We start from the raw sequence: 19,544 nt of genomic DNA, 5'->3' as shown, positions 1-19,544 counted from the left end.
AAATTCACGTAAAATGTTTTCATTTAAAAAATGAATTATTATTCACCTACACCAGGACTTCAAACTCAAAACCTATTGAACAGCTCCTTTAATGCAAATAATATTTGAACTCAGCATTTGCTATCCTCTGAGGATTTACTTATGTGTGATAGTCCTGGATTCTAAATGCCATAGCATATCTTTAGTTAACAAGCACACACTGCATATAGTACAATAAGGGCTACCTGAGCAAATGCAGGAAATATGTTATTACAAGTTAAATGGGATAGTAAAGGGTCTTATCAGCTATTGAATAGTAAAGTGTCTTATCAGCTATTGTTCGAAAAATATGAAGTAAAAAGCTGTGTCCCTTTTGGGGGTGATGAAAATTGGATTTTGGTGATTGCACAACTCTATAAACATACTAAAAACCATTTAAGACTGCTTTGGGAAGGGGTCGAAAGAAGAAAGCATGAATCTGAGGCAGCAGTCTCCAGAGAAGCTCACACTACTGATGAGACACAGCCCTGAGCAAGTTATAAGAGGATGTGCAGGTGCCCCCAGGGCATCCTTAGAGGTGCGTCCCCCTCCTCCCCCTCTACCACCTGGCCTTACGGGATTACCTTTGGGCAGTACAAGCCCATCTACGAGAGAAACTGGGGTGAGGGAGCCATGTTCTTCTTAAAGTCCCATTCTCAACACTTTCAGAATTCCTCTTCTGGGACTCAAACTCTGTGTGTGAGTGTATGAGTGTACACTAAAAGTACACCCCATGATTCTCTTCCTCCGCTGCCTTTTCTGTCACTTTCTACGTGCTTTATGGACCAGAGTAGTCCTTGAGCCACTGTAGCTCGGTGGGCACTTCCAGCATTGGGGAAGTGGGTTTGAAAGGGTGCTGCGAGAAAGAGAGAGGCTGCAGCAGGTGGTGTAAGACGTAGAAGGAGCATGTGTTGCACTGTCAGTTCTCTGCGTGGTACACACTGTGTTCCTAAGCCTTCCCGTCAAGAGTGTCTTTTTTCCTCTCCCTCCGAATGTGAAGGATTATTTATTCCATGAGGGAACTCTGGTGGTCTGAGCAAGAGAAGCTCCTCCAACAGCTTCTCAGTCGGGTGGGGATGATGAGGCAGAAGAAAGGCAGTGGTTGGATGAGGAAAACAGTCACACGTAAGCACCCGAATTTCCTGAGTTCCCCACTAGACTCCAAGAAGCTATTGATGCCCTGGGGGCAGTGTATTTCCTAAGCTTACCTGGAGTACCCCAAGGGATGAGTACTGGATAGCAATGAATCATTTTCTGAAATCTAAAACCCATAGCGACATCTTTCTACTGCTCAGGAGTTCTGCTATCATCACTTGTGACTTCATTCAGCCAGTTGTCCATTGCACTGATGATTCCGCAGATGCTGGTATGGAATCTGAGCTTTGAAAATGGTGTGAATTAATTACTGGGGCTGAGTGCCAATATTTTCTCAAGAAAAAACAAGCTTATTGGTATTTCTCAGAGGGACTGCACACAATGCTGTGATCATATTTCTAAACAAAGGGATGAGATTTTCAGATGTATACAAGACTTCCTGAAGAAACACAGATAGTATAAATTCTTAGATGAAGACTTTGTATTGGATATATATCAAGACAGTAGGGAGGAGGTGCGTCTAATCAATTTTAATCCATTGGGTGAAGTAACAGATTCACTGCTGTTTACTTGGGAAGAACTAATATCTGGAAGAAAATTAAAAGGTGATTTTAGGGAAGGAGGGGCTCTGGAGCAGGATTCTACAGCTTCCAGGGGTCCTCAAACTAAGGCCCGTGGGCCACATGCGGCCCACTGAAGACATTTATCTGGCCCGCCGGGTGCCGCTGCCTGTCCTGCTTAGCAGCCGACTCGTCCCAGGCCCGCAGTGCTCATAGGAATTTGTTCATAGTTGTTTTTTTTTAAACTATAGTCCGGCCCTCCAACGGTCTGAGGGACAGTGAACTGGCCCCCTGTTTAAAAAGTTTGAGGACCCCTGGAAACAGTGAAGTTACAGTTCAACCCAGGCTCTGAGTTATCGACTGCCCCAGGACTTTGTGGCTCTCTACACAGGAAGATGCTCACAAACTCATCAATTTTCTTAAACTGAAAAGAAATCAGCAAGAGGATGACTGACTAGGGTGCTAGAGTTCAAGACTAAGTTAAGGAGGAAACCACAGCTACTTCAGGAGTCTGTTTATGGTTCACAACTTCCTATTAACCCAGTTGGATGAGGGTGGGGTGAGCAATGTGGAAATCAATAGTTTTTTATATTCATGTATATTAACCGGGGAAGGGGGGGAACAGAGGGACTTTGTTACTTGTAAATATGGTATAATAAATAGATCTTAAACATTAAAAAACATCAACATTTAATTGCACATTTTAAACAAGTGAACTTTATGGCATCTAAATTATATCTCAGTAAAGCTGATTTTTTTAAAAAAAACTTTGTCCTGGCCCTAGCTGATTTAGCTCAGTGGATAGAGCATTGACCTGTGGACTGAAAGGTCCATGGCTCGATTCTGGTAAAGGGCACATACCTGGGTTGCCGGCTTGATCCCCAGTAGGGGCTGTGCAGGAGGCAGCCAATTAATTATTCTCTCACATCATTGATGTTTCTATCTCTCCTTCCTCTCCCTTTCTCTCTGAAATCAATAAAATTCTGTTTAAAAACAAAAAATAAATAAAAACTGTGTCCTGGTGAAGGAATGAAAGAATGGCTTAATTTACATGTACTATGAAAAGCTTCAGTAATCCTAACAAACTTTCAGTTGAAACAAATATTAATTGCAACATTAATGGTGTAAACATCAACTGCCCAAGGAATTTTTTTAAAGGTTTGTCTTGTCTGTAGCTATGGCTCCATCTTATGACATAGAAATGTAGCATCTTTGATGATCCTGCCAATTGTGAGGTATTTATTGAGTTCAATTTTGATAGGGACTGCTCCTGAAGAGGCAAAGGTATCTATATATATAAAAGTGTAATATGCAAATCAACCCGACTGCAGAAGAAGGTCGGCTATAATGCGTACTGACCACCAAGGGGCAGATGCTCAATGCAGGAGCTGCTCCCAGCCCACAGGCTCTGATCGCCCGTTGGGGAATGGGGAACTGGGGATGGGTGGCGGCAGATGCAGGTGGCCCTAGGGCCCCAATCGCCCTGGCAATAGCCCCACACACAGAGGGCGACCAGTGACCACAGGTGGTGGGGGTGGGGTGAGCTGCTGGCAGTTGGGGAAGATTGGCCCTGATCACAGGCCAGGCCTAGGGAACCTACCTGTGCACGAATTTCGTGCACCAGGCTTTTAGTAAAATATAAAACACAATTGCATCAGTCACTTATTGTCGTGTAACAAAACTTTGTGGCTTAAAGCAACAGCCATTTTATTTATCTCACAAAGTTGTGGATTGCTCAGTTGCTGTTATCTTCCCTGGCTGGGCTGATGTCTGCTGGGCTTTTCAGGAGATTATGGTCAGCTGGTGAGAAGACTGGTTGATCTAGGACAGAGTCACTTGTATGTCTGGCTGTGGGCAGGCTGGCATCTGAGGTGCTTTGTTCTCCTCCACTGGCCTCTTATTTTCTAACTAGGTCACATAGTGATCTCAGAGTTTAAAGGGTAGCATGAGCAGAAACCACGAAGGTTGTTGAGGCTTAGAATTAGAACGCATACAGCATCACTTCCACTGCATTTTATTAGTCAAAGCAAGTCACCAAATGTCTTAGCGTAGGTTGCTATAACAGAGTTCCACAGACTGATTATAAAGTCCAAGATCAGGGTGCCAGCATGGTTGGGGTCTAGTGAGAGCCTTCTTCTGGGTTGAAAATTGCCAACTTCTCATTATATCCTCACACACACACACACAAAAATAGACCCAACTAGCTCTCTGGTCTTTTTTTATAAGGGCACTCATCCCATTTATAAGGGTTCCTTCCATCCATATGACCTAATGATCTCTAAAGGCCCCATCCTTTAATATCATTACATTGGAGATTATATTTCAACTTATGAATTGGAGGGACACACACAAACATTCAGTCCAGAACACCAAGCCAGACCTGATTCAAAAGCCAGGGAAATAGAAATAGAATTCACTTCTTGATACAGGAAGCTATGAAATTGCGTGGCCATTTTTGCAATTCACCATGATATACTATCTATGTGAATTTGGTTTGGTGTTGTATACCACTTTCATTTTAATTAGAGTAAGTCTCATAATGAAGATGATTTGACCCTAGGTGTTATTAAATACACAGTCATGATGTTACATATGTATTAAATTTTGGATTAATTGCCTCATTGGAAGTGGCAGGGATAACAGCAACTATTACAAAAATTGTTTAAATTTTGCTTTTGAGTTTTGCCAGAGATTTATCTAACATAAGTATTTCTTTGTGCTCCTAATTTTTATACCATTAAGTAGGAGGATCATGGGGAACCCATGATGGGATTAAAACTATGCTGTAGTTAGTACACATTGGTTATTGAGAATCAACAACATCATGATTTCTGTTCTAATTCTGGTCATTTGCTATCTAGAACTTTTCTCACAGCAATGGGAAAAGTTGGGGAGTAGACTGAAACATTCACATGAATACAAGAAGAAACACAACAAGACAAGAGTAAGAAATAACACCCTAAATCCTATTGACTAATGTTAGAAAAGAAATTATAAAAATACACACTTGGTTAAGCTACCCACCAAAAGGAAAATCATCCACAGGAAGTGGAAAATTGCCAAATATGATCTCACATCTTTGTTAAAACTATGAGATCATCATTCCCTTGCCAACTGTCCCTAAGAGAGAGGTCTCCCCCCTTTTAGGTGGAGAGCAGAATGCCCAGGTCTAGCTAGAAAAACCACTCAAGTCTGGACATTTGACATTAGCCATGTCAGACCCAAAGACCTTTGTCCACAGCCATTAAAAATTTTACAGTCCAACTTTGAAAAAACCTCTTCAGGTTCAACCTTGGGTCTCAAACAGAAAAATTCACGCCCCAACTACTTTATCAAAGTGTACTGTTCAGTTTAATTTCCTATCCCTAGGCATCCATTTTCTATAAACACAGCTCCCAATGTGATGGTATCAAAATAAATTCCTGCTTCCAAGTTATCTGATAGAAGGAGGAGGAGGAGGAGGAGGAGGAGGAGGAGGAGAGGAGGAAAAGAAGGGAGGAACTTGCTACTTGAGAGGTTTTTTTTAACTGATTATACAGTTATAGAAGTCTAACATCTTAAAGGGTATCTTAAATGACTCTTTTCTTCTATAATCTGTTGCCCTCAGATACAGTTGAGATTTTTTTAAATAAAAGTACTAAGGCAGTTTCTTAGTAGCATGTAAATTGAAGATTATAAAGAGCTTTTTTAAAGCAGAGATTTCTTTTCTTTGCTATAATCTTCAGGTTGATACATTTATATAGAGACTCCTTTCCACCATTTCTGTCCACTGAGTGAAGAGGGGAACAGTGGCGAAAGCCTCGCCAGGTGCTAACACTGGGGAGACTTTCCATCTCTCCAGTATTGCTCTACAAATAGGTAATATTTTTTAAATTTCTAAAAATTTCTAATTTTCAAAATTTTTTGATTATTCAGTCTCCAAAATAACTCTCTCTAGATCTCTAAGGCACTTTACCAAATTTACTAAAATACCGACTCTGAAGTCTGCAGGACTTCACATTGAATGGAATTGTCAATTTCTAGGAAATTCTGGTTCAGGGTTTTTCTTTTTCTTTTCTATATCCAGCATTTTAAGTATATTTAATTTTTCAAGAACTAAGAGTCACTTTTGGCTTAATTTTCTTATCAATATGTTTATTATTCAGAAATGTATATTTCATAATCAACAACCACAATTGAGGATGACACTAATTTCCCATATCTTCATCATACATACGAATTTGCTGAGGAAAGATGCAGAGTAACCATATCAATAGCAAATGGTGAATTTTGTTGTTAGAAATGCAAGTTTAAGCTGATAAACCCTTTGAGTCATTGATAAAAGAATGATAAAATGCCTAAAATTTGAAATATTTTTAATGACAGAGGATGGAAGACACTCAGATGCCTAAAACATCTTCACACTTGATATAATAAAATTTAACGAGTGAATTGCCAGAAGCCAAATTAAGGCTAAGTCACTCTGATTGAAAATATAAAAATTGTTAAACTCTAAAATAATAGAAAATGACATTCAAAAACAACTAAAGAAATCTAGAATGTCTAAAACCATTCCATCTCAAATGATTAGCTCATTTGTTATTCCCTAGCAACTGGGGTATCTATAAATGGAATATGTCAAGTTGGTAGCAATGGGCAGGCTACTGAAAAGTGAAAACTGTCTAATACGATAGAAAAGAAATAGGATGGGATTACTCAAAAGATCAAATTTATCATCAAGTTGAATCTATTCAGAAGTCTAAGTCACTCAGTTCTTAACTCTCAACAAAATGAACATTCACTAAAATGCTGCTCTTAAGACAAAATGGAAAAGTGTCACTTCCCTAAAACCCTTAGAAACTATTAAAACCACCTAATTAAAACCATGTAAATGAATTTTCATTAAACCTATAAACAGTTACAAGAAAAAAATGTTTTGGTGAATTTAACACATTGATTTTTAGCACATTGGCTTTGCATTGTTTATTTCAGCAAATTGATCTTTGGCAGTTCTGCTTTCTTCTGATATTTGGTCCCCTCAGAGAGAGAACAAACTGGATAATCAAAGATTCATTTATAAAATAAATAAATATCGAAACTCACTGGCCAAAACTCACCGGCTAGGAAATTGGGTATCCAGTGGTTACTAAGACAAACATTGCCCCTAAACTTATGGGAATTACAGTATACCAACAGACACAAACATTAAATAAAAGTTACATAAATAGTTATTTAGCTAGAGTCAAAGTAGCGCTTTTTTAAAAAGCCATGATGTAACAGTGCTTAAAAAGAAAAAGAAAAAGAAAAAGAAAAGAAAAGAAAAAGTAGGCATGGTGTGAAATAAGAGGAGGGTCTGATAGCTGTAACTTCCTATTTTTAATTGGTTTGCAATTAAACATTTTATAAAACAGCAAGTGCAGTGCCTGCCTGCCAAAACATTAGAGGAATAGAGGTGCTATCCCCACAGCAGGTGTTGCAGATAATGTGGTTGCTCAACAGGGGCAGAGGCATGCAGACCAAGGGCAAAGAAGGTCCTGGTGGAGGAGCAGGGGCTGGCTTTCTTTAAAGTCTCCAGTGTTCATCTTTGTAGGGGCCCTTCCTGTTGTTTTCACATGCGCTGCAGATTACCACATTCCCATGCCTTTTTGTCTTTTGTCTCACCAGTAGGCTCCTAGCTTCTCACTGCCTACTGCTGCTGTTCTGTGAATGCTCTCCAGGGCCCCCATTAAGGCTGGTCTCCCAGTTCTTTTCCTTTTCTTCTCTGGATTTTTATTTTTGCAGTTCCCTGTCACCTGCTGTACATCTTAAGGTGCTAGTAGGACTATGAGAGAACATGCTGGCCAGCCATGGCATCCCAGGATGATTGAACACCTCAGATTCATTAGATGTAGCCTGTGGGTCCCTGCCACTATCAGGAAGTGTCTGTATGTTGCTGCACTGTTCCCAAGCTTTAACTCCACATAGTCTTTTTTTTTAGAAATCTAAGGATTATCAAAGTTTAGACTTGAGATCACCAATGTTTTATTTTAACCAATACCAGAAGACAAGTTATCCATATTATTAACAAAAGTTATAAATATGTCGAATTTGTTTTAAAAAAAGATAAATGAAAGACCAGAGATGAAATTGTGTGATTAAGACATAAGAAATTTGTAAATAGCTATGTTAAAAAAAACAAAAAAAAACCTCTAGTAAAAATCATTAAGAGAGGAAATATTTTTTTTTATTTTTCAATTACAGTTGACATTCAATATTATTTTATACTAGAGGCCCAATGCACAAAGATTCATGCAAAAATGGGCCTTCCTTCCCCCGGCTGCTGGCACTGCCTTTGCTCCGGCCGTAGCCGCCTTCTACCTTTGCTCCAGCCCAGAGCCGCCTTTCTGCCTTCCCATGCTGCCCAGAGGCCCAGAGTGTATGCAAATTAACCTTCCATCTTTGTTGGGTTAATTTTCATACTCACTCCTGATTGGCTGGTGGGTGTCACGAAGGTATGGTCAATTTGCATCTTTTTCTTTTATTAGTGTAGACTAGAGGCCCAGTGCATGAAATTCATACATGGGTGGGGTCCATAGGCCTGGCCGGTGATCAGGGCCTATTGGGGATGTCTCACCCAGTCCTGATTGGGGCCAGCTGCTAGACAGGGCCTGCCAAACAGGGCCTGCCAGATTGGGGGAGGGACTGCAGGAGGTTGGCTGGCTGTGGGAGGTTGGCTGTGGCAGTGCACTGACCACCAGGGGGCAGCTCTTGCATTGAGCATCTGCCCCCTGGTGGTCAGGGCACATCGTAGTGACTGGTTGACCATTCCTTTTGGTCGTTCCGGTCGTTCATTCGTAACAGTCGCTTAACCTTTTATATATATAGATATAACCTTTTATATATCTACTAGTGGCCTGATGCATGAATGAAGATTTGTGCAAGAATGAGCCTTCATTCTCCTGACTGCCGGCACCGCCTTCGCTCTGGCTGGAGCAGCCTTTCTGCCTTCCCATGCTGCCCAGAGGCTGGGAGCGGCTGGGGTGGTGCAGAACACCTGCATTGTCGCCATGGCGACGACGCAAGCGTCCCACCCTGTGCTCAGCACCTGCATATGCATATTAACCCGACAGCTTTGTTGGGTCAATTTGCATACTCACTCCTGATTAGCTGGTGGGCGTCCTGAAGGTACGGTCAATTAGCATGTTACTCTTTTATTAGGTAGATACTAATAAAAGGGTAATATGCTAATTAGACCGGGAGACCGGACATCTTCCTACCATCTGACTTCTTCTGGACAAAGCCATGGTGGTGGGGGCCGAGGCAGAGGTGATTAGGGGTGATTAGGCCAGGAGGGGAGGGCAATTGGGGGCCATGAGGCCGACAGGGGAGGGCAGTTGGGGGCCATGAGGCTGGCCAGGAGGGCAGTTGGGTGCCATCAGGCCAGCAGGGGAGCAGTTAGGCGGTGATTAAGCCGGTAGGCAGGCAAGTGGTTAGGAGCCAGCAGTCCCGGATTATGAGAGGGATATCTGACTGCTGGTTTAGGCCCCATTCCTGGGATGGGGCCTAAACTGGCAATTGGACATCCCCCAAGGGGTCCCGCATTGGAGAGGGTGCAGGCCGGGCTGAGGGACAAACCCTCCCCCCCCCATGCACGAATTTCATGCACCGGGTCTCTGGTATATATATATATATATATATGCAGGTGTACAGCATAGTGGTTAGACATTTTTATTGAATATGGAAATGTGTGTGAGAAAACTAATTGATGGTTTGAATTCCACTTATTCTTAAACCAGAAATGCTTTCAAAGCATGACATACCTGACTGGTTTTCAACTAGGGGCAATTTTGCACCCTGGGGACATTTGGTAATGTCTGGAGATACTTTTTGGTTGTCACAATAGTGAGGGGTGGAGGGAGCCCGGTGGGGATGGGCATCTAGTGCGTAGAGGCCAGGAATGGTGCTAAACCTCTGCAGATGCACAGGATATTCCCCCACAATGATGAATTACATGACCCCAAATGCCAGTACTGCCCATGGTAAGAAACGCTGGCACAGATCAACAGCGTTGATCTTTTGTCTCCATCTTTCAGATGTTCCCAGCTCTTTCCCACTGAAGAATAGAGCTGCGGGCTTTACGAGATGTGCATTTAAACCAGCAGGTCCACCAACATTCCAGGGATCCAGACTCGCTCTTGGTTCTTCTTGGTAACCTTGCATAGCAAATGGCTTTCTTCTCACCTCAGATCTAGGGTAATGAAGGAGGCTTGCCCTCTGGTGGCTTAAGGATCCTGTGAGGCCTTAGCTTCATTCTTTTAGTGGGGAAAAAACATTTAGGCTAGTAAGAAGACACCCATGAGTAAAGGAGTGCAGTTGGTTACTCCTTCATCTCTATCCTCTCTTTACATCTCTAGCAGAATAGGGTTTGTTTGGTTTTTGTTTGTTACAATTTAAGGATATTGTTTTGGTCTCCTTAGTAAATTAAATTAGGGCATAATGCCAGTACCTAGCATAATGGCAACACACAAAAAAAATTAAGTGATAAATGTTTGTTGAATGAATTACTTTAATTGTATTGTTTACAGTTTCATATTCAAGTTATAGATCATATATTCCAGTTGCTTATATTTCTCTGCCACCTTCCTCAGAATCACAATGCTTTCTGGAATCAAAGCATGTTTACTTTTATTTCAGTTTACTTTTCCCCTTGGTTTTATGTTTGTCATCTGGAGCTCTATTTTTTACACAGTTAATTCATCAATTTAGTAATTGTTCCTTATGATAGGTGTAGCATTTCCAGAGAAGTATAAGGGGTCCCCTCTTTCAGGAATGAAGAAGCAAGACTTGAGTAAAGGCAATATCTAATTTAATTACAATCATATAATGGCTGGAAGCTATAGGAATCTATTCATTGAAAGATAGAAATATAATTTTAATTGTAGAGGAGAAGCTATGCTCCTGAAAGTAAGATGGGATTTAAACAGTTATATTTTTATTCATCACTCATTTATTCATTCAGGAAGCAATTTTGAGTGTCTACTAGAGATACAAAGATGAATAAAATACTGTTTCTTCCTCAAAGAGCTCATGATTTGGGAAGGGAAAATGAACAGTAAACAAATCTTCTGGGATAGTTTGATAAATTCCATCCAGGGGATCATAGAACAGGTTCACTTGACTTGGAAGGTGGAGAGGTGAAGAAAAACAGCTTTCCTGGGAAGAAAAGCCACCAATTTAATGTTAAAAATGATTGGAACTTAGTCTTTGGAAGAAACTGATCCCAGTGTTCCAGACATAAAAACAAAACAGCAGATTGTTGATGGGTAGGTAGTTGACTAGAACCTAGAGGAAGATGAGACATGGGTGCTGAAAGGGACAAGGACAGTAGGAACACAAGAAATTGAGAAGCAAAGCTGGATGCCAGCAGGCTTGTGTGCATTAGTAGAGTATGGATACAAGTGGGAGCCACTGGAAGAAACAGAGTACTTGCTCACTACTTAATAGATGAATAAAATAATCCTGTATTTCAGAAAGTTGGAAGTGAAAATTCAAGTGAATTTGGCATATTCTGGAGTTACTAGCCCAAGGATCATGTTTGACCATCTAGGATGCTAGTGTAAGTAGAATGAGGCAAGACTATGATAGAATTTGGTAGTCTTGGTGGTCAATTATCTGCAAAGGGACGAGTGTTTTAGCACAAGACTTGAGGCTTACATACCAGATAATGTGATTATTATTTAGTTATCAAACTATAGACCTGGATAGGGGAGAGCAGTTGAAACAGCAATGAAGAGAGGGGCCCCAGCCTTCTGGAAGGAAGAACCAGCAGGATGAAAAGGAGAGGAGAGAGCCTACAACTAAGTATAAGCTTAGGTAAATGAGAGCGTGGTGGTTCCTGGATGAAATAGACAGATGTGTTTTGAGAGACAGATGGTGAGCTGAGTTTGGTTACATTATGTTTTAGATGCAAGAGAGCCAAAGAAATGAAACTTTCCATTTGGATCCTGGATATATCTGGGGAAGGCTTGTGCAAGAAATTGAATCTGAAGGTACAGATTTGGGAATAATGAAAATATAGATTTATTTTTAAGAAAAAGCAAATGCTTCTTCATGTTCTTAATGTCAGTTTTTGAAAGTTTTTCTGGTGTTAAATAGTTGTTTTTGTAAGACATTTGATTAACAGAGCAGCACTTGTAAATACACTTTCTTTTCTGGAAACATCTGTTTAATATGTGCTACTACCTAATAAGCCAGCGTATTCTTTAACTCCCTCGTGATAAATTGACACCTTTAGAAGCAGTGTGAAAATTTCCAGCCTCCCAAGCACTCTATGAGCATCTGACATTGTAATACATAGGGGGACATCACTAGTTTAATTATGAGAGTTCTTAATAACCAGATGCCATGCATGGGCGTTTACCTGCTTCTTCTAGAAAAGAGAGTCTCTGGTGGGGAGAGAGAAGCAAGCTTAGGTTCAGTTTGATGTCACTTATGTCAATGGGACCCCAACATATTTGAGTGCCTAATATGTATCAGGCGCTGGATTAAATACTAAGGATACAACAAGTTCTTATTGCGGCAAGTCAAGAAAAGAATCACAATGAGTATGGATAAGGCCTAAAAAGAGAGCTGTACAAAAGTTATAAAAGCACTAGAGGAAGCAGAGGCTGACCTTGCCCAGGGAAGTAGGGCAGAAAAGCCAGTGATTTAAAGCATACCCTAAAGGCTAAGTCACATTGAACATTTGCTTTAGCAGTTAAATGCGATAATGTTAGCTGGCACCAAATGTATATATTGAGCAACCAGTCTGTGCCAGGCACTGAGGGTGTAGCAGAGAGGAGGCAGTCACAGTGCCTGTCTTCATACAGCCTATATTAAAGTGGAATTAGGTAGACAACAAACATGTTAAGAATTAGCCCTAGCTGGTTTGGTTCAGTGGGTAGAGTGTCAGCCTGCAGACTGAAGGGTCCCAGGTTCGATTCCGGTCAGGGGCACATGCCCAGGTTTCGGGCTCCATCCCCAGTAGGGAGTGTGCGGGAGGCAGCCGATTGATGATTCTCTCTCATCATTGATGTTTCTATCTCTCTCCCCCTCTCCCTTCCTCTCTGAAATCAATAAAATATATATATTTTTTAAAAGAAGTAGAATAATGGAGTGACTAAGGAAGTTGCTTCAGTAAATGGTCTCTATGAGGGGGTCCTATTTGATTTAAAACCTAAATGAAAAGAAGAGGACAGGTGGGGGATAAGATTTATAAGCTGAAGCAACACCAAGTACAAAGGCCCCAAACAGGAATGAATCTGGTATGTTTCAGGGGCAAAAAGAAAGCCATTGTGAGTGGCTGGAACCTAGTAAATGGGTAAAAGCAATAAGTGATAGAGTTGTGGACATAGTTTGAGGACTGATAGTTATGTAGGTGCCTTACAAGACACGGTTAAGAAAAACTCTATGTTGAAAAACACACACACTTTATTTTACTCCAGATGTAAGGGGAAGGCTTTAAAGGATTTACACTGGGAATTGGAGCTCTAAGGAAAGATCCCAGGTTGGAGATCTAAAGCTGGGAGCCATCATCATATGGATAGTCTTTGAGGCCATGAGAAAGAAAATGTAGATAGAAAGAGAGGAAAGGGCTAAGGGCTAAGGGCTTTGGGCTGTCCACTATCTTGCTAACACTGGAAAAGTGGAGGTACTGAAGGCAGGAGGAAAGCATATAGGCAATGGTGCCTTGGACTCAGAGAAGATAAGATTTCAAAATAGCTATGGTTGGAGGTATCAGAAGTAGTGAGAAGCCAAGTAAGATGAAGACAGGATGGAACATTGGCTTTGGCTAGCACACATCATTGACAATGTTGGTAAGATCTGTTTCAGTGGAATAGTGGAGGCAAAAGCTCAGCTGAATGCGAGTAGGAAGTTAGGACGTAGAGTTAGCCAGTAGTGCCAACTCTTTGAGGTTTTTGGCTACAAAGGATAGTAAAGAAAAGAGGCAATAACAACTGATTCGAGTTAAGGAAGGATTTTCTTTTGTTGGTTGTTTTTTAAGGTGACTACTATTGAAGGAGTGAAAAGTGGTGATCCAGGAGAAAGAAATGAAATTGCATGAGCAAAGCACTTGAGTAGGTTAGAGGGGAATCCAAGATGAGTAAAGAGGGAGATGAATAAGGGGCATAGTGGATAGTGAACATGTGGAAAATCCAGTGGATATGGGATCTTGTAACTGTGCTGTTTGAGCAGGAATACTGAAGGAGGGAGGCTGGAAGGGTAGGAGAGGATGACCACAGAGGGTAATGTTTGAAACTGAGATTCAGGGCTGCTGCTTTTATTAGTGATGTCAAATCTAAGGTACATCTATTATAAGTAATACCGAGGTCATATTAAGTTTATGTCATAAACTTGTTTATCTAACTTAGTTGAGAATTATGATTAACAAAATATTCATTAAGCATATAATGGTAGTTGCATTGCATGTAGATTTCTGAAAATCACAGTAATCATACAGGTCTTCTAGTTCAAGAACATCAATCAACACTTGGTATAAGAGCGTTCTGAGGGTATTACAAAGGGAAAACACCTGAATTTGAAAAATGAGGAGATAACCCAAAGTTAACAAGGAGATACACAAACACACTGATCATACCAAAAATCCAAAACACAAATAACTGTGTTTGTGGGTGAGGATTTGGAGCAATAGGAACTCTCATCATTGCTCATGGGAATGCAGAAATGGTACAGACACTTTGGAAGACAGTGTGGAAAATGCTTACAAAATCAAACATGGGACTTAGCAGTCATGCTTCTTAGTATTTACCCAAATGATTTGAAAATGTATGTCCACACAAAAACTGCACATGGATGTTTATAGCTGCTTTACTCATAATTGCCAAAATTTTGAAGCAATCACTGTGTCCTTCATTAGGTGATAAATGAACTGGGGTACATCCAGAGAGTGGAATATTACTCAATAATAAAAAGAAAGAACTATCAACCCACCAAAAGACATGCAAGAATGGTTAAAGTACACTGGTTAATGAAAGAAGCCAATCTAAAAAGGCTGCATACTGTATGATTTCATCAATATGATATTTTAGAAAAGGCAGAACTTTGGAGGCAATAAAAAGTTTAGTGGTTGCCCAGCCAGCATGGCTCAGTGGTTGAGCATCTACCTATGTACCGGGAGGTTATGGATTGATTCCCAGTTGGGGCATATGCCTGGTTGCAGGCTTGATCCACAGTGTGTGGTATGCAGGAGGTAGCCGATCAATGATTCTCTCTCATCATTGATGTTCCCATCTCTCTCTCCCTCTTTCTTCCTCTCTGAAATCAAGATAGATAGATAGATAGATAGATAGATAGATAGATAGATAGATAGATAGACAGATAAGTAAATAAATAAAAAACTATTCAGTGGTTGCCAGGATTTTGCAGGGGAAGAAAGGAGTATGAATAGGTAGAGCACAGGGGACTTTTAAGGCAGTAGAACTGTACAATAAATACTGTAATGGTAGACACATTCATCATTCTTTTATCAACCCATAGCATGTACAACACAAAGATTGAACTGTGATATAAACTAGGTACTTTCGTTAATAATAATATACCGTTATCAGTTCATCAGTTGTAACATATGCACCACACTAATACAAGATATAAATAATTGGGAAAACTGGGAAGTCTATTACTTTTTTAAAAAAGCAACATCCTTATTTCCTTGGAACAGGAAAAGAATTCAAAAATGAAAAAAAAATCTTTGTTACATAGGTAAGGAGATTAAAGATAAGGTGTGTTTATTCCAGAAGGAAGGAATAAGGTATGTGTCCAAAAACACAGAGAATGGAAGAGTGGGCATGGCGTGCAGGTTTGTTGGGAGATCATGCTGAAAATGTTAGTGAGTAAACAATCACATTTGCTTTACAAAACGATACCTGAGCCTGCAGTGGGAAGCCTGGATTACAGTCGGAGCAAAACCAGATCCAAAGAGACAAGCCAGGAGGTTCTTGCCCAGGTCTAGAGGAGAATAAATGGGATCTGAACTAAGGTAGGGAGGGAAGCAAGGTGGACCTTAGATAGGTTTGGATGGTGGAATTGACAGAACTTGGTGACTGATCAAATGTGTGAATAAACAGGCAAGGATGCTGGAATGCAACCATTTAGGGACTCCCGGTGGAGTCTGAGCAAGTCACCTCTGCCTGGGAGCATGCCTGTCTGACCCACCTGTGCTGACGGATGAGCCTGATCTTTCCAGCACCTATGCTCTTCTGCTTGATTGTGTGCTTGACACTTAGGGAAGTGGCACTAACACTTTCAGGTCACTAGGGGGCTAATTGTAGCCATTTCCACAATTGTACACTGAATTACAGTTCTGAGAGCATAATCACTGCAGGTCACACAGGAAGAAGATTTTGCTATCTTAGGACAAAGTCATTTGCATAAGACCAGGGTCATGAAAATCACTACTTAGGTAGCTTTTGCTCTCAAAATCCTAGCTACCACGGAAGCACACTCAGTATTAAATACTTTGAATATTAAACCAGGTGTGTGTGTGTGTGTGTGTGTGTGTGTGTGTGTGTGTCTGTTAAACTGATGGATGCAGACTGTACATGAATGAATGATAGTAAGATGGATGGATAGACATAGATAAATAGACAAATTAATAGAAATTAATATTAGAGGATGCTCTGTTTCCATGAACATGTTAATTTTGAAATAATAAATTCTTAAAACAAATTTTAAATTGTTTTTTAATCTTAAAGAAAAATGACTTAGTAACAAGAGAACTTATATTTATTAAAACAGCTAGATTCAAGGCACTGTTTAGATCACTTACATACACTAATAGGCTCAAAGCTCTTGGCTGCATCAGTTTACATTCCCACCAACAGTTCACAAGGGTTTCCTCCACATCCTCGCCCACACTTACCTCTTGTCTTTTTGAAGGGAGCCATTTCATCAGGCGGAAGATGATAGCTCGTGTGGTTTTGATTTGCATTTCCCTGATGATCAGTGAGCACCTTTTCATTTACTTGTTGGCCATGTGTATGTCTTTTTGGGAAATACTGTATTATATACTTGAAAGTTGCTAAGAGAGTACATCTTAAATGTTCTCACCACAAAAAAAGAAGTGGGAATTATGTGGCATGGTGGCGGTGTTCAGCTAGGGGGACAATCCCTTTGCAATGGGGAAAAAAACTGCTCTTGGAAGACAGAGGTGGAGGGTCCCGTCCCGTTGCATCCTCAGTGCTTACCTGGCAGGTAGTTGGGGTTCTAAAAATGTTTGCTCAGTAATGAACATAACATTGTATTTAATTCTAGTAATATATTTGTGAGAAAGATACCACTATTTTCATATAACAGACATGGACAATGAGGCATAATTTAAATAACTTGCCCCAAAGATGGTACAGCTCAGAAGCAGGGAGAACTGGAAATGGAACACAAGCTTATGTGACCCAGGAGCATTGTTTTTCTCTCCCTCCCCACTGCCATGGAGATGGCTCTTTGAAGGTATTGTGTGATGTGATCCTACCTGAGCTTCTATACAGTTCCCTGGTTATGCTTTCAGGTCATAGAGAAGTGTCGTCATTATTAGCGGCCCACTTGTTTGTGCTGATGCAGACATTTCATATCTGCACTCAAGAAACCCCTGCCAAGAGCCCGAGCTGAAGCAGCCCCAGCCCCCCAGCTTCATGAAATGAACCAGATAATGACTTTCAGGATCCCAGTGGTGCAAGATGCTCCCCAAGCCCAGATGTGCACCCTCCACAGAGCACACTGTGATTCCTCACCCACAGGCCACCAGGCTAAGTTCAGAGAACCATGAAGATGATTACCATTGATTCAGTGGAACCCGATTACACTGCAAACGAGTGAAATGGAGTAAAAGAATGGCATTTGGCGGCAGAATTGTTAAGTAATAAAAAGTAAATAATTCCAATTGACTCCTTAGGTGCTCGGTCAGACCCACATAAGACTGTTTGCTACAAGAACACACACATTTTAAGAGACCTTCTCCCTGAATGCCTGCCACCAGAGGCCATTAGCATTGTCCTACCAAATTCTCCAGCAAGTCCCCAAGCCCCATTCAGCTACTGATATTACAGAAATTTCGTCTTTATGAAGAAATTCATAAATATAGCAACACCTATACCCTTTTGGAAATGAAAGATTCCTAGTAGTTGAGCTATAAATTCAGACTCTGATCTGTTCATTTAAAAGATCTGTTGCTCAGATGCAATTTCAGTCACTTCTAGGGTGGTCTTTTCTTTTCCCCCCTTTCATATGTGTAAAACGGAGGTAGGATCCTCCTGCCTGTCCCATCTTGCTGATGTCTTTAGAAAGCTGGAACCAGACTCCAATTACAGACATTTGTTGCCATAAAGAGACAACAGATTGTGGTTAAGGAAGAAGAAAGAGCCCTAACTATGAATTCTTTTCCTCTGATGGCTAATTTTTTTTCCACTTACACCTTTCCAAAAAGGTGGCAAGGTGACAGCTACTTAGAGTGTATTTAATTGCAACTTTCAAAAGACTAAAGCTGTAATGCCTCCTAGAATCCTCAGTCACAATTCAAAATGTTTGGAAAAGCAGAAGAGAAAGCATACTGTCAGCAGAGGGGGGGACACTGGAATTTCGAGTAATCTGCCTGGCCTACTGATTACACTCTGTAACAAAGAGAATGTACCAGCCCTTGATTTTAGTCTCTGATTTCCATTCATCTGGGGTCCTTTCATTATGAGAGGGTTTCTCTCTGGGTAGCCAGGTACTTATGATCTAAAGAATAGCAAAGAGCATTTTGTTCTATTATAATATGGTGATGTCAGATACAAGTAATGGGAGCCTAATCCCCTACCTACAGCAATCCAAAGACACACTAAAGACCTCACCCAGAGCATCTTCCTAAATTACAGTTAAATGGTGTGTGTGTGTGTGTGTGTGTGTGTGTGTGTGTGTGAAAGTTTATTCATAAAGGATCACATGATAAAGTCATGTGAATAATAAAAACGGAATACCAGCCATTAGATAAAAATTTGACCTGGTTAATGTATTTTTACATATGATTACTAAAAATGAGCAGTCAGAATTCTCAGTATATTTTTAGCAGCATTTATTTTTTTAAATTTTTAAAATTGATTTTTAGGGAGAGAGGAAGGGAGACAGAGAGAGCAAGAGAGAGAGATGGAGAGAGAGAGAGAGAGAGAGATGGAGAGAGAGAAACATCAGTGTGAGAGAAACATCGATCAGTTGCTTTGATCAGGGATCAAACCCACAACCTGGGTATGTGCTCTGACTGGGAATCAAATGATGTACAGGATGATTCACCAACCAACTGAGCCATACCAGCCAGGGCTAGCCAGCTTTTTAAAATTCAGTAGAATTCGTTCCTGAAACTTGGGTAGAATAAACTGTATCAGAAAATGCATTACTCCTGTAACAGGAGCCCAGCAGCCATGCATGGTAGGAATTGCTCCACTGTGTGACAAAGTAAGAAACCTAGTTCTTCTGCCCTGCTGTCCTGTCAGGTCATCCAGATGCTGGCATCCCTCGTAGTTCTAAGATTGCCCCCAGAAACAACGAGAACTATTTATTTCCTTATTCACATTGGCATAGGGGTGGGGGTAGGGAAAGGGTTGCCAAGAGTCATGGCAAATAAACTTGATGCCCTATAAATCCATAAGTAAGATGTGTAAAACCTATCACCTTTTGTTCTGTAGCATTTTGTGAGAAGTACGGGTCTAAGGATAAGCAGGACCTTGAGAAACCCTCTGGGCAGCCCTCCAAAACAGCACAACTGTATCACTCCCGATAGATTTCAGAACACCCCATCTCATGAGGAAGAATTCTATAATCACCTTATAAAAAGAGAAATAAATAATACAGATTTCTTTTCCAGGACTTTGATTTTCCAAAAGTAAAGGG

General features: G+C 40.8%; 1 protein-coding gene and 1 pseudogene across 4 annotated transcripts in view; both read left to right on the top strand.

The window, feature by feature from the left end:
* FAT3 (FAT atypical cadherin 3) overlaps window positions 1-19,544 on the top strand; it is a gene marked incomplete at its 5' end in the record, with an annotated part of 523,102 nt that overhangs the window by 350,979 nt on the left and 152,579 nt on the right. The gene's annotated exons all lie outside the window — the stretch shown is intronic.
* LOC308257741 (translation initiation factor eIF2 assembly protein-like) lies at window positions 452-1,810 on the top strand (annotated as a pseudogene). Its single transcript has 2 exons — window positions 452-556; window positions 918-1,810. The product of its transcript is annotated as a translation initiation factor eIF2 assembly protein-like (transcript).

The sequence above is a fragment of the Plecotus auritus genome (genome assembly GCF_963455305.1).
Source record: "Plecotus auritus genome assembly, chromosome: 9".
Classification (NCBI taxonomy): domain Eukaryota; kingdom Metazoa; phylum Chordata; class Mammalia; order Chiroptera; family Vespertilionidae; genus Plecotus; species Plecotus auritus.
The sequence above is the reverse complement of the archived record's forward strand: the minus strand, read 5'-3'. Positions and strand labels throughout refer to the sequence as shown.